At 47.3% G+C, this 14694-nt stretch overlaps 1 protein-coding gene across 3 annotated transcripts in view; it reads left to right on the top strand.

Moving 5' to 3' along the window:
• The window catches only part of LOC309855408 (uncharacterized protein), a 332305-nt gene that overhangs the window by 121842 nt on the left and 195769 nt on the right, over window positions 1–14694 (top strand). The window lies entirely within an intron of this gene.

Genomic DNA, 14694 nt, shown 5'->3' with positions numbered 1-14694 from the left:
AAGCTTTTGCATAATAATGATGACAGGGTGAATAAAAATAGTACTAGGCCACCTTTCGCAGCACCAGCATGAGTGGGAGAGGACATGGGGCTTTCAGCTGATTGTCAAGGCGAGGCAATGACGTTGCTCTATGAGGTGGGATTCCGAGTCCAGCTGTGAAGTGCAGCCGAATTTGTAGCTTTAGGAGTCGCTTTCAGAGTCCTATTTTCAAACAGTCCAAACATTTTTACTCAAAAAACTCGCAAAACCGGGTCATTCGGGAAAGGTTGTAGAAAGCTCAGCAGAGTGGGGAGGTGGGGAGCCTAGCTTGCCGGCAGGTGGAACCATCATGGGCTTAGGGTACCCTTTGGTAAGGTTGCTTGCTTTAGCTGGAAGGAAAGAGTGTGGTGCAGGGCTTCCTCCCCCGCCCCCCCACCAGTACTCCGTGTTCCTCCCTGCGTGCACTGGTTTAACCTCAACAGTCAGGCAAAATGGAAATTTTAAGAAAATGTCCATTCCTTGGAATCTGAATGTAATTTGAATTATGGAGGTGGGACAGGAGTAGGAGGACAAGACTAAGAAAATCCCCAAGCATTTGCCTCCCTCCCCTCTCCACCTCGATGTCTTAATAGAAAGCTGGCTTGTGAGGGTTTCTTTCAGGACCCTCCTCCTGTGGTCCTCCTCTCCTACCCCCAGACTAATGTTCTCTTCCAACCGTGAACCGTCTGTGTGTGTGTAGGCGCTCCAGGGCCATCTCGAGACCGTGGCGGCAAACCAGACTTCCTCTCCCCTCAACCAGAAGATGCTTCCTCGTTGAACAGCGCTGCAGGCTCACAAGTCATTTTTCCATTTTGCACGAAGGCCACCGTTACTGCGCGTTACAGCTGCTCATCGTGGCCACTCTTCGTAGAATCAAGCAACTCCCCGTTATCACAATGAGTTTCTCTCCCTGGAGAATCGGACCCTGTTGGGGGAACCATGGGTGTTCTTTTGTGTTTTGTTTTGTTTTGTTTTTTTGGTTTTTTAAATTGTCAAGGCCTGAGCCCCTCATTCACAGGCGCCTGATCTGAAAGCAGGCCTCCCCGTTTGGAGTAGGTGGTGGCTGCGGGGGAGATATTTGCATTTCTGACCCTCTGCATGCCTCTGCTGAATGAAATTCATATAATTACTACACACCATGACTTCCTCTGGAGTTGTATCCGTTCTGGTTGGCTTTTTTTCTTCCTCCACTTCATCAGCATCCAATTAATTAACAGTTGCCATAGCGACTGTTGCCATGACAGCATAAAATTCTCCCAAAGGGCTTCTCATTCATATTCTAATGAAATACAGGCACAGAGCTGGGTGGCTGGAAAAAGTGGTCAGGAGAATTCAAGAAGAATGGAAGAGAAAAGAGGAAAAGTCTGCTTTGTTTTGAAACCCTCCGCTCCCTGGCTTCAGCCTTAGACTGCCTTACCCTAGGAAGCATATCTTTAATTTTTTTTATGCTTTTCTCTAATTTCTTTCTTTCTTTCTTTCTTTCTTTCTTTCTTTTTCCTGATTCTTTCCCCCTCACCACCCTTTTTTTTTTTTTTTAAAGATTTTGTTTATTTATTTATTTTGACAGACAGAGATCACAAGTAGGCAGAGAGGCAGGTAGAGAGAGAGAGGAGGAAGCAGGCTCTCTGCCGAGCAGAGAGCCCGATGTGGGGCTCGATCCCAGGACTCTGGGATCATGACCTGAGCCGAAGGCAGAGGCTTTAACCCACTGAGCCACCCAGGCGCCCCATCACCACCCATTTTTAATGCAAGGCTGTTCCAGGGCCCAGGAGTAAGTATTATTGGTTACATGGGCTTTTCCTGCCGTAGGGCCATGTTTTTCTCTCATTTTTTTTCTGGTTCAGAAACTGAGGGGCACATTGATTTTCTTCTGTTGTTTAGCCTGATGGGTCTGCTGGTGGGATTTCTAGTGGATTCTCTGTAGGTCAAATGAAGGAAGTAGGGCTTTGTCACTTACAGCCACTGGCAGCTTCCACCTCTCAAGAGAAGATCCTATCTGTCACCTGCCCATGTAGAATTCCCCAGAAAGCAATAGTTCTAACAAGATTTCTTCACTGCCCTTCAAATCTGCCCACTGATTACACACCTCTGTTTGATATCGAACTGTACATTCACTCTTTTAGTTTCTCAGAAAGGTCTAAAAATCTCTGGAACCACCACTTCCTCCCTACAACCGGTGCCTCCTGCGTTGGCCCAAGGTTCTCAGCACCCGTGCTTTCCTTCAGGTCTCCTCACCTTGCTTGCTTTCCTGCCTCCAGGCCCTGCCCCCTCCAAGACATTTCCACACAGCTGTCTTCTTTCTAAATCAGAGTCTTTACTGTCTCTCTTCAACGGGACACCTTGGCCCTAGCAATGTCCTCAGACATCAGTGTGCATTCGCATTGCCTGTGAAATATGCGATCCCTGGGCACCCCTCCCAGAAGTGATGAGCTGGGGTAAGTCCAGGGTGTATAAAAGCCCAGGGTAGAGCCAAGGACCTGGTTTTCTAATAAACGCTCTAGGTTACTGTGGTGTAGACAATCCAGGGACCCCATCTTGAGAAACAGCAGCCCAGAGAGGAAGCATAAATTCTTAGCAAGGCATCCAAACCCCACGACAATTTGATATCAGTCGATTTTTGCCTTTTTAACTTCTTTCCTTGTAATGACCCTACCTCAAATCTGCCACCCCTGTATGCCTGGGGTTCTAACCATATCAGATTCTTCATTTTTTCCCCCATGCATGCTGTACACAACTCAAGCTCACAGCCTTTGTTCAGACTGCCTTGGCCTGAAATGACCTTGCTCTTGAAGGAGATCAGAATACTCCACGTGAAAATAGGCCACTTTGGCATAAAGATTATTTTGGCCGAAGGCTATGAAGAAACAGTGGATACGGAAAGAATTCTCTCCCTTCCCCCCCTCTGCCTAAAAGCAGAGCAGAAATTTCCCCCTTATGAAGAGGTCCCCCCTCCTCTTTCCCATATCAGGAAGAAGGGAATGACTCAATCACCAGAGACGACCAGACTCATATCACTGGAGATAAGATTTAGTAATATTTCATTTAAATTTAATTTTTAAGATTTAATTTAAGATTGTAGGAAGATTTAGTAAGGTTTGTTATGGCAGACTTGAGTCTTACTTACAAACCTTGCTAAATGACCCTTATGTTCCATTAGATTTTCTCATGTAGTTACCTTCCCCTAATTTACTGCCCTTAGAAGCGTGACCCCCTTTTTCTCATCTTGTCATTTCTCCAGAATTTATTGTCCTTTGTTAAAATGGTATATAAGCTTACAGGCCTAACCACCTCTTGGGGCCTCACTGCTTTTTGTGAGGCTCCCCCATGTGCATAGGTGCATAGGAAACAAACCTCTTTCTTATTAAGCTGTCTTTTATTAGTTTAATTCACAGCCTACTGAAAATAGAAGATGGAGGAGAATTTTTCCTCTCAAACTCTCTGTAGTCCTGGTCAGGACCCTCAGGCCGATGTTACCTCCTTCTCAAAGCTTCATTGTCTCTTCCAGATGGAGTCACCCCTTCTCTGGGCCCAACAGTACTTCCTGAGGCTATCCTTATACTTAACCAGATTTTAATGTCTCTTTAAGAGTTGTATCCTTTGCTCCTTGAAGTTGCCTGCTGTTGAAAGAAAACAGGTAATTACTTAGCATCTGCTAAATATTGGTCCTGATGCCAGCTAACCATTCTCCCCATAAGCTGCTTTTTTTTTTTTTTTAAAGATTTTCTTTATTTATTTGACAGACAGAGATCACAAGTAGGCAGAGAGGCAGGCAGAGAGAGAGGAAGGGAAGCAGGCTCCCCGCTGAGCAGAGAGCCCGATGTGGGGCTTGATCCCAGGATCCCTGGATCATGACCTGAGCCAAAGGTGGAGGCTTTAACCCACTGAGCTACCCAAGTGTCCCCATAAGCTGCTTTTTAACCACCACTACCAACAAAACTACCTGAATTGACTCTCCATTCTAGGCAGCATGCTAAGGGATATACTCTGTGTTATTATTGCATATGCACAGCAAACTTATGAAACTGCCATTAGGATTCCCTTGTGTTTTGTTGTTGTTGTTGTTGTTGTTGTTTTTTAAGGTTTTATTTATTTGAGAGAAAGAGAGAGCAAGAGCACAAGGTCGGGGGCGGGGGCAGTGGGAGAAAGAGAAGCAGACTTGAAGCTGAGCAGGGAGCCCGATGCGGGGCTCAATCCCAGGACCCTGAGATCAGACCCGAAGGTAGACTCTTAACTGACTGAGCCACCCAGGCACCCCAGGATTCCCTTGTTTTACCAGTAAGGAAAGGCCAATAACTTATGCAAGGTGAATAGCTAGTAAGTGGCACAGTTGGGATTTATCCAAATTAGTCCGAGTCCAGCTTGCTGAGTTACTGACTTTAAGGTGGAAAAATGTGGCTGAGGGTGCCCAGCTGCAGAGTGGGAGAGCCAGGCCAGTGGGGTTCCAAAGCTTGATGATCAGCACACCTCACACTCTGAACCCTGGGCTTCTCCTGTAGTTCTTGACACATGGCTCTTTGGACTGATGTGGGCCTGTCGGGTACTAACGTGATTCTTATTTTAAGGCTCAGCGATGTGACTTATCCGGGGTAGTGTAGTTAGAAAGAGGTTGAGCAGAAAGGAACACAGGTATCCACACACTAAAGTGAGTTTCTGCCAAGTCACAGTTGCCACCTCAACACAATGGGCTCTTGGAATAATGTGGGATACTCACCACCACTGACCGTATTCTTTCAAGGGAAAAATAAATCCTGGGGTAATTATTATTTTCTTTAGATCATTTAGTGGACGTCGGGCTATGTGGGGACCGTGAAACAGACACGCATCTCAGGGAGCTACCATATTGCGGCACCCGTCATTGGCAGCATTTGAATCCATATCCAAGCAGGTATCTGCAAAGTAGTTACAGTCTTTGGAATTAGGAGACTTTAGTCAAATGTTCGCTACTTAGTCCGTTAAAAGACCATTTGGAAGAGGATGCAGCGGCACCCAGCAGCTGGTGAAGGAAGGAGATCCTTTATCACCTAATTTCCACAAATGGTTTCCACAACCTCACCTTCAAACCCTTTGCCAAACACAGTCCGCCTGCAGAGAAACTAAAAAAAAAAAAAAAGCTCTTAACTGCATATGTTCTCTGCAGAAGAGCATCCGGGTGACAGCATCTGTCTCCCAAGCATCTGAAGTCAGCAGGGCCTCACGTCATTGGTACCCAGTCTTGCCTTTGTCCCCCCCCATGGCAATGCTACGAACCCAGACTGGGATAGCTGTTGGCCTGTGGCTAGACCTTCGTTCTGCCTGGGCTTCTGGGGGATGGGCGGCTCTTAGCTCTTTTCCAAGGTAAAGCCTGCATTGGGAGGTCACTGGATGCTGAGGAGAGAGAAGGCCCCATGCAGGTGATGGAGCTTTATTGATTTCCACCTTGCCCAGCTGTATCACTCCAGTGCACCTGCTGCCGGCTGCCAGTGTGATAACATAGCCTGCTCGGGCGCCAGGGAAGGATGCTGTGAACAATTCATCTCCTGGCTGATTCATCAGGCTCCTGTTTCCCCATCCACTCCCGCCTTCCCCCACCCCCCACCCCCACCCCGCCATGTTATTAGCAGGAAAAGCAAGGCATCCGAGTTTGAAGAGGTGGAGGTCAGAGGGTGAGATTATTAACCTCCATGTCAGTTCTAATTAATGCAGCAAGCCACCTGGACATTTAGTGACTGGAAATGAAATCAATTTGAGTTTTAAAATTTAATTTACATACAGCTGGTATGATAAATCAGTGACCCACTGCTAGGTAACTCACTTCTCTGTAGTTAGGCGGAGAATTTCTGTCCTCATTGTTACCAGGGTATTTTACGAATTCAGAAATTAATCCAGAGCTATCAGCCTCCCAAGAAAGGGCAGGCTGGTGTAATGGCTTTGAAAAATTTAACTCACTGCCGCTTGGCTATGACGAGGAAATGTAATTTCTATATTTTGTTTATAGCTGTTTTAGTTTAATTCATGATTCCCCCTTTCCCCACCCCACAGTGGAAAAAAATAACTAAATGTCTAATTTGGTTTGAGCGAATGTCTGATTTGAGTATTTAAACAGAGCCTTCAAGGAAGGCTCAGTCTTTCTAGGAAAAAATGCTTTGAATCTCAGATTGCCTCCATTCTCCTACTGCTTCTCTTCCTAAAATGGCATCTGGTGTATGGGAGGCATCCGGTGGGTGGGGGAGGGGCTGCGGTTCCAACCTCAGCAGAGAGGGGAGGAGCTGGGGTTCTCAGTAAGGGGGCTGTGGCCTCTGGTCGCTGCCTCTTTGTACTGCTCCTGCCTGCTTGGGGCATTCTGTAGCTAATAAGCTTGGTGTTACCTGGGCCGGTAAGGGCCCCTCCTCTGGCTGATGTCTGACCCCCGCTGCTGTAGTCATCAGACATAGGTCCCTGACGGGCGCCCGGCCATCACCACTATATCTGCACCAGGCTGGAGGGAAGATGGCCTGCAAGAGTGAAATCCGAGGGTTGTCCTTGTCTTCTCCTTGTTTCATGGCCACATTGCTGCTGCCGGACCTTAGGTTGGCGCAAGCAGCCTGGGAGTTGTTCTTTTTTTTTTTAAGATTTTATTTATTTATTTGAGAGAGAAAGAGAGAGTGAGAGAGAGCATGAGAGGGGAGAAGGTCAGAGGGAGAAGCAGACTCCCCATGGAGCTGGGAACCTGATGTGAGACTCGATCCTGGCACTCCGGGATCATGACCTGAGCTGAAGGCTTTCGCCCAACCAACTGAGCCACCCAGGCACCCCCTAGGAGTTGTTCTTTAACCAGAAATCTCTATGGGGCCAGGGGCCAGGCCTTCTAGAGGTTTGCTTATTCAATGCCGAAGCTCAAAATGGGGAATGGGGGACACTGGTCCCGTGGCTTTGCTCTCCTCACGTTCTCTTCCAACAACCTCCAGCCTGGAAAGGGATGGATGGCTCCTTTCCTCTCCTGTATGATGGTCTCCTTCTTCCCCGAGGTGGCAGGCATTCTGGCCTTCCTGTCATGGGGAGGAGGCATACAGCCTAAGTGACCACTGGATTTTTATGCATTAGTGTCACCAGGGCTGAGTCCTTGATAATTTTAAGTGTGGGGTGGGGGAGGGAGAGGGGTAAAAAGGGGTTAAGAAGATGGGAGAATTGGGAAAAATCTTTTAAAGACAACAGCCTGGGCCTAAAGCTAATATTTTGCTCTTTAACCTGGTTTCTGAGTGCCATAAATTGATAATTACTCTCGCCATTCTGTTTGTGTTCTTTCTGTAAATATTCTGCCTTTACAGGTAGATGGGAATCTCTGGGTGCCTTTGATAATTCTAAGGTGATGGCAGCATATTTAGAAATCCAGAAGAAAAAACTGCATGATTTTAAACAAAAAATTTCACCTTCATGACAGTAGTACTGTGTGAGGTTTCGTGATGTGCTCATCTGACTCTAGTTCGTAGAATGGGGAGCCCTAGTCAATAGCATTGTAGAAGCATCAGCAGCGACCTGATGGCAGCACATATATGGGTGTGTGTGTGCATATGTGTGTGTGTGAGATAGAGAGGGAGGGAGGGGGAGACAGAGGGAGAGAAGGAAAGGGAGGAAGAGAGAGGGAGAGGAGGGAGGGGGGGAGAGGAACAGGGAGGGCCAGAGAAGGAAAGAGGGAGAGGGAGGAGCAGTTGTGGATTGAGTAGTATGGGAAAGGACATCAAAGATTAAAAAAAAAAAAAAAATCCAGGATTAAATTTACAAACAGAACATAAAAATTAAAATATTTAAGAGGCCACAAATAGGTGAGAGAGCTTAATACAGCCCCAAATTAATATAGGAGTTCCAAGGGACTAGGGGACAAAGAGGTAATTTCACATTTTTCACCAGAGAAAGACTCCTAAAAGATGTGAATTTGGGCTCAGACTAGAAGGCAAAGTTGTTTACGTGTAGAGAAAAAAGCTGGGCTCTAAACAAGGATTCGATGAAGTGTGCTCAAGTTCCCAGTTAGACGCGGCTGGGGAGATCAGCGAAGGGAATGTGAGAACAGGACCCGTGGAGGAATGAGGAGACCTCCCCACCCCCCAAACCAGTACTGATGAACTGCGTGACCTTGGGTGAGCTCCGGAACCCCTTCAGCCTGGGTTCTGCGGCAGGTGCACGGTGGACCAGAGGGTTTCTCAGGTCCCTTCCAGGTGGAGCTCTCACTCTGTGACAGAGGGAGCCTGATCTAGGTTTTGAGCTGTGGTGAAATGCGATGACAAAGTTGTTGACATGGGTCCTTCCCGCCACTGTAGGTGGACTACATTGGAGCCCAGGGGAGCAGTGAGCCAGGCATGCAATGTGGTAGACCTAGTGTAATGGACTGGAATGGTGGCCTCCCAAAACGAATATGTAGGTCTTCATCCCTGGAATCTGTGACTGTTTCCTTAGCTGGCAAAACAGGACTTAATAAATGGGATTAAGTGGGATCATGAGATGGGGAGGTTATTCTAGAGCAGCTTGGTGGGCCCTATATGTAGTCACAGATACTCCCCTAAAAGAGAGGCATAGAAAGTTTTGATGCAGAAGAGGAGACAGTGTGGTCCGGAGAGATCAGGGTGATGTTGGCCACAAGCTCAGGCCTTCACGGAGTCATCAGTAGCAGGAAGGAGCTAGGAAGGAGTCTCTGAGGGAGACTCTGGAGGGACCATGGTCCTGCTGACATCTTGACTTTGGACTTCAAGGTTCCAGAACTGCAAGGCAATACATTTCTATTGTTTTAAGCCTCCTACTTTGTGGTAATTTATTACAGTAGCCACAAGAAGCTAATATATATGGATTAGAGGAGAAATAGAAAAGAAAGTGAGGGCTTATGAGATAATGGCTCTTTTCTCTGATAACTCCTCGTGGAGGGTCTGTGAAAGGGAAAGATAGTAATTGAAAATGGCTGCAACATTGTGAGCCATGACGGTGAGCGGTTCACCAGGGTGTCTGTTTTTGACTGGGAATGTTCTATGCTTCTTGCACATGTGATCTCATTTCATCATCCAGGGGTTATATAATTTTGTCCCCAATTTTAGAAGTAAGCAAAGTTTTATTTACCTCATAGTCACAGAAACACACACATAGAGGCAAACAGTTGTTTGCAGCTAGAAGGCTTATGATGAACAAAACCTCAGACCCGACCACACCCTCCCAACCTCCAATCCCACTGCAGTTACTTTCAGATCTACAGTCAGGTTTTTGTTTTGTTTTTGGTACTTATCGTCACCTATTACTCTTCTTTCTTTTATCAGTTTTAGACTTTACTTATTGATCTTCTCTTTTGACTCTTAGGTATTTCATTTCCTTCTAACCTGTCCTCTTTCTGTATCCCCGTCCCTTCCAGTATGGCTGAGGTGACAGGGTGCCATCTTGGAAGTTTGGATCAAGTCACCATAGTAGACTCTGAAAGGAAGTGACTGATCGCTGGGCAGCTGACTCTGAAACCCATAAAAGGGACAGAAAGTTGAACGTAGGAATGGTTTGAGCATGTTGTGAAGGGGTTTTCTTCAGGGAAGGTTGTGCTGACTCCTCCTCAGGGGTGTTGACTCTCATCTCAAGCCTGTGAGGGCATGTCACTCGGGCTTAGAGAGAGGGCTCCCTAGGGGTCCCCTTCAGTGAAGGCTGAACGGTCCTGGGTGGGTGACTCTCCTGGGGACATTTAAAGGCTGAGAAATAGGCTGAGAAACAACATGGTTGAGATGGGCCTGCTCTCTCAGAGTCTGACAGGACAGAAGAAAACTACTGTCTGTGAAGGGCACCATGGCAAACCAGGGCTGACGAAGGAATTGAGTACAAGCCCATGTTGTGGGAGTTGCTGTCTGACCAGCAGGAAAGGCTACAAAGAACCAGTGAAAGTACCCTTGAGAGAGAAGAGGAACCATCTCAAAACCATGCCTTCAGATATGAACCTTCTGCTGTCCCTTCGCTCTTCCTCCTTCCCAGCTGTGAGGAAGAGGTGAGTGTCAGAGGGGATGCAGCTCATGCCTCCCCCACCCCCGCCATGTGGCAGGGGCCTTTTTCAACCAGCACTACCTGAGGAAGAGGGACTATTTACCCCTAAAAGTAGTGAGGGAGATTTGATTATGACATCAGTGTGGGCATTCTGATTATGAAATGGAGACTGTGTTTCTTGACATAATGTCTTTAGGACTGAAGGTCAGCAGGAAAATCTTGGGGCCTACTGGGGCTTTCATCCAGGGTCAAAGGACACTTTTCTCCCTGAAAGTAGTTCCACAACTTACAAAAATTTACTTTTTGAGGCAAATGTAGATTCACATGTAGTTGTAAGAAATAAAAAAAATTATACAGAGAGATTCTTTATACCTTTTTTGCCCAGTTCCTCCGAAAGGTAGCATCTTGCAAAACGATAGTACAGTATTGGATAGGGTTGTGACATTGAAGCAGACCATTTGCAACAGCATAAGGATTCCTCCTGTCCTCCTTTTCTTTTTCTTTTAAAGACTTTATTTACTTATTTGACACAGAGAGACAGCGAGAGAGGGAACATAAGCAGGGTGAGTGGGAGAGGGAGAAGCAGGCTTCCCATGGAGCCGGAAGTCAGATGCAGGGCTTGATCCCAGAACCCTGGATCATGACCTGAGCAGAAGGCAGATGCTTAATGGTGGAGCCACCCAGGCACCCCCTGTTCTCCTTTTCTTAGAACAGATAAATTCTTTCTTTTTCCTGCTGAGAAGATGTTCCATGGTATGGCTATACCACAGTTTGTTTTAGCTGTTGAAGGACATCTGAGCTGTTGTCTCTTTGAGGCTATTACAGATAAAGTAGCTATCAATATTTGTGTCCGTGCTTTTGTGTGAACCTTTCTACATTTCTCTGGGTTAAATGCCCAGGAGTGTAATTCCTAGGTCATATGGTAGTGGCATGTTTAGTTTTTTAAGAAACTGCTAAACTTTTTCCAGGGTGGCTGATCATTTCCCATTTCCATCTGCTGTGTATGAAAGATCCAGTTTCTCTGTAAATATGTTTTTAAAAAATATTTTATTGATTTATTTGACACACAGAGAGGGAGAGTGAGCACATAAGCAGGGGGAACAGCAGGCAGAGGGAGAGGGAGAAGCAGGCTCCCTGCTGTGCAAGGAGCCTGATACGGGGCTTGATCCAGGGATCCCAGGATCATGACCTGAATGAAAGCCAGATCTTAATTGACTGAGCCACCCTGTAAATTGTGTTTTAAAGAGATGGTGGGAGATAAAAATAAAGTTGCATTTTTAAAAAGATTTTATTTATTTATTTGAGAAACAGATCACAAGTAGGCAGAGAGGCAGGCAGAGAGAGAGAGGGAAGCAGGCTCCCTGCTGAGCAGAGAGCCTGATGCAGGGCTCGATCCCAGGACCCTGAGATCATGACCTGAGTGGAAGGCAGCGGCTTAACCCACTGAGCCACCCAGGTGCCTCTAAAGTTGCATTTTGATGGCATCTTCTAGGAGATGCCACTCTGGTCTGGGTCAATAGCAAGTTTGACACGTGGCACCCATGCCAAGGCTGCCGGCTCTGCAGGGCTGCCAGCGGGTCTGGCGGGGCTCTGGTGCTATAGTTCCAGGCACTGCCCAGAACTGACCACCAAGCCTGTTGGTGGGAGAGCTGTAAGAGAGGCTCTCTCTCGTGGATCTTTCACATCCATTGCTCAGGGCCGTGGTGGTATCTGGAATTTGGGCCACTCGTCCCATTGTGGAAACCAGAGTCTCTTTTTTGTTCGAGCATAGTAGTTACTATTAAAAGCTGTAGTCACATGGCAGGCTGGACCGGGTGATTCAGAGAAACTTTCACGTTCCCCTTCCCTGAGTGGAGCCAGATGGAGGAGTTATGTCGGTGTGGAGAGGGAAGAGCGGGGCTCAGATCAAAGCCAGGAAGGAGGACGTTTCCCCAAGAAGGCCCATGCAAGTTAGTAGAACCCTTCAGTCGCTGGGGTGGTGGGGGTGCCTTCTAGCCCAGCTTAGCTGGTGTTATAAAGCTCAGCTATAGGTCTGCAAGGCTTAGAAGCTTAAGCCTGAGGCTGAATCCAGTCCCAGCTTGATCCCTTACTAACTGTGCAACCTTAGCCAAGCTTATTCTAACCCCTCAAGTCTTAGGAATCTCCTCTGTGACATGGGCATGTAATGGAACCTCTCAAGTTTATTAGGAAGACAAAGGGAGACAAAATATGTAAAGTCCTTAGAATAGAGATCTTAGACTTGGCGGCACATTGGAATTACATGGGCATGTTTAAAGAATATTGGTGGGTTTTAGAGGGGAAGGGGTTGGGGCAATGAGTTAGCCTGGTGTTGGTTATTAAGGAGGGCACGCATCACACGGAACACTGGGTATTATACGCAAACAATGAATCATGGAACACTACAACAAAAACTAATGATGTACTGTATGGTGACAAACATAACATAATAATAATGATGATGATTATCATCATAATAATAAAAGAATATTGGTGTTTGAGTCCCATTCCCAGAGACTGGGATCATTACAGTTGGCCATTAGTGTGGATTGTAATAAAGTCCTTAGGTGATATACTGGGTTGAACTGTGTCCCCTTCCAAATTGGAGCCATTCCTAGAACCTCAGGCTGTGATCTTATTTGTAAATAATGTCTCTGCAGATGTGATTAGTTAAGGTGAGGTTATACTGGCATAAGGTGAGCCCTTCATCCAATGGGACCCATATCTTTGTAAGAAGAGAAGAGGCACAGAGACAGATGTGTGCAGAGACAGAACAATGTGAAGAGACACAGTGACAATGGCATATCACACAGGAGAGCTGGCATGGTGCATCTACAAGCCAAGAAATGCCAAGGATGGCCAACAACCACCGGAATCTAGGGGGACGGCATGGAACAGACCCTCACAGCCCTCCAGAAGGACACTGTGATGTTGGACTCACTGTTCTCTAGATTGGGACACAGCACATTTCTGTTTTTAGCCATCCGGTTTGTGGATACTTTGTTATCGCAGCCCTGGGAAGTAAGTACCTGTTGTAACACTCAGCCAATGCTGTCGCTCATAGGTCTAGATCATGCCCTCCGTATCAGCTCTTGCCAGCATCTCGAAACAGTTAGCCTTAGCCATGTTCAAGAGTCCACTGACCCTCAGAAAAGCATCCTGGGGAATCGGTGCTATCTGAGGGAAAGAGCCCTTCCTGGGCCACCTCATTCTCTGAGGAAGGGCTAGCCTGGCACATCAAGGAGAAAGAGTAGATTTGACTACTGGGAAGGGAACACAGAACATTCTGTCGGCACCGCTGTGCATGCTCAGGACAGTCTGGAAGGCCACGGGCTCCGTGTCACTTTGGGTTATAAAAGCTTGGGAAACTCCGCCTTCTACTGTCCCTCCTTTGAGGAGTCATAGTGCACACTGGGCATTTCCAAGGCTCTGGGAAGTCCTGTTGTAAAGAGACCTTTTTCACCCTCCTTATCCCAGAATTTTCCAAACCTACTGGACTACAGGAGGCCCCAGCTCATTTGTACATAACAGGTACTACCCCAGCAGAACCGTGCTTGTGAATCTCACTTAGAAATCCAGACCGAGGCTACCTCATCACAAGTAGGCACGTACTCACCTAGAGGGAAATCCTAGAGGAAAATGATCCCTTTGTTTGGTCACCAGGCAGGGCTCAGCATGGTGTAGGGAGCGGAGCTTAAAGATGTTTGTGGTTTGGGGCGCCTGGGTGGCTCAGTGGATTAGGCCGCTGTCTTCAGCTCAGGTCACGATCCCAGGGTCCTGGGATCGAGCCCCGCATCGGGCTCTCTGCTCAGCGGGGAGCCTGCTTCCTCCTCTCCCTCTGCCTGCCTCTCTGCCTACTTGTGATCTCTGTCTGTCAAATAAATTAAAAAAAAAAAAAAAAAGATGTTTGTGGTTCAAGGGCACAGGGCCGGGTTGCACAGGGCTGTGGTTGGCTGTGCCCAGGGTGGCTGCTCTCTAGAATGAGAATCACTTTCCCTGCTGTGAAAGGGGCTCTTGGTCAGGCTGTAGGTCAGGATGCACCCAGTCAGTCTGCCAGGCTTGAAAACGGTGGCCAAATGCAAGCTGGGCTTGGGAATCATGGTTTTCAAAGAGTAGGGTTGTTCGGTCTTCAGGAAGTTGGGGAGGACTTAGCTATGGGAGAGCGGGAGGTGGGATGGTATAAGCAGTCCTTCCTCCCCATGGAGGGCAGAATGAGAGCAAACGGGGCAGAGAGGTCTTGCGAGATGTAAGGAGGAGTTTCCGTATAACAAGCACAACCCTGCAGTGGTGGAGTCAGGACCCCGAGCCAGGTCCCATACTCTAAATCCTGTGTTCTTTCCATTGTGGGATGCTGGCAGGGATGAGTCTCACTTGTAGACTCACACTTGTAAGGAATGCTCAACCCTTTCAGATGCCCCTTGTGACAGAGTGGTGGGAACTTAATTTGAGTCCACTTAAGAGTTGCTCTTACTCTGGGGCTTATACTTACTTCCAGTGCTCGGGTACCAGCTAAGAAGTTAGAGCACACAAGATGCGCATCTTAATCTTGAGCATCTTAGATGCACACATCTAAGTAGCTAGGGCTGTGGTCCTTAGTGTCTTTTGTCTGTGTAGTTGTGCTGTGGGGTATCTGTCTTCCTGTCTGGTCCTTTGTCTTCTGTTCATCATGATGGTCCCTGTAACTGTGGCCACTTCAGCTTTGGTGGCTCTACGTGTGTGCTAGGCGAG

The sequence above is a fragment of the Mustela nivalis genome, assembly GCF_964662115.1.
Source record: "Mustela nivalis genome assembly, chromosome: 20".
NCBI classification, from domain to species: Eukaryota; Metazoa; Chordata; class Mammalia; order Carnivora; family Mustelidae; genus Mustela; species Mustela nivalis.
The sequence above is the reverse complement of the archived record's forward strand: the minus strand, read 5'-3'. Positions and strand labels throughout refer to the sequence as shown.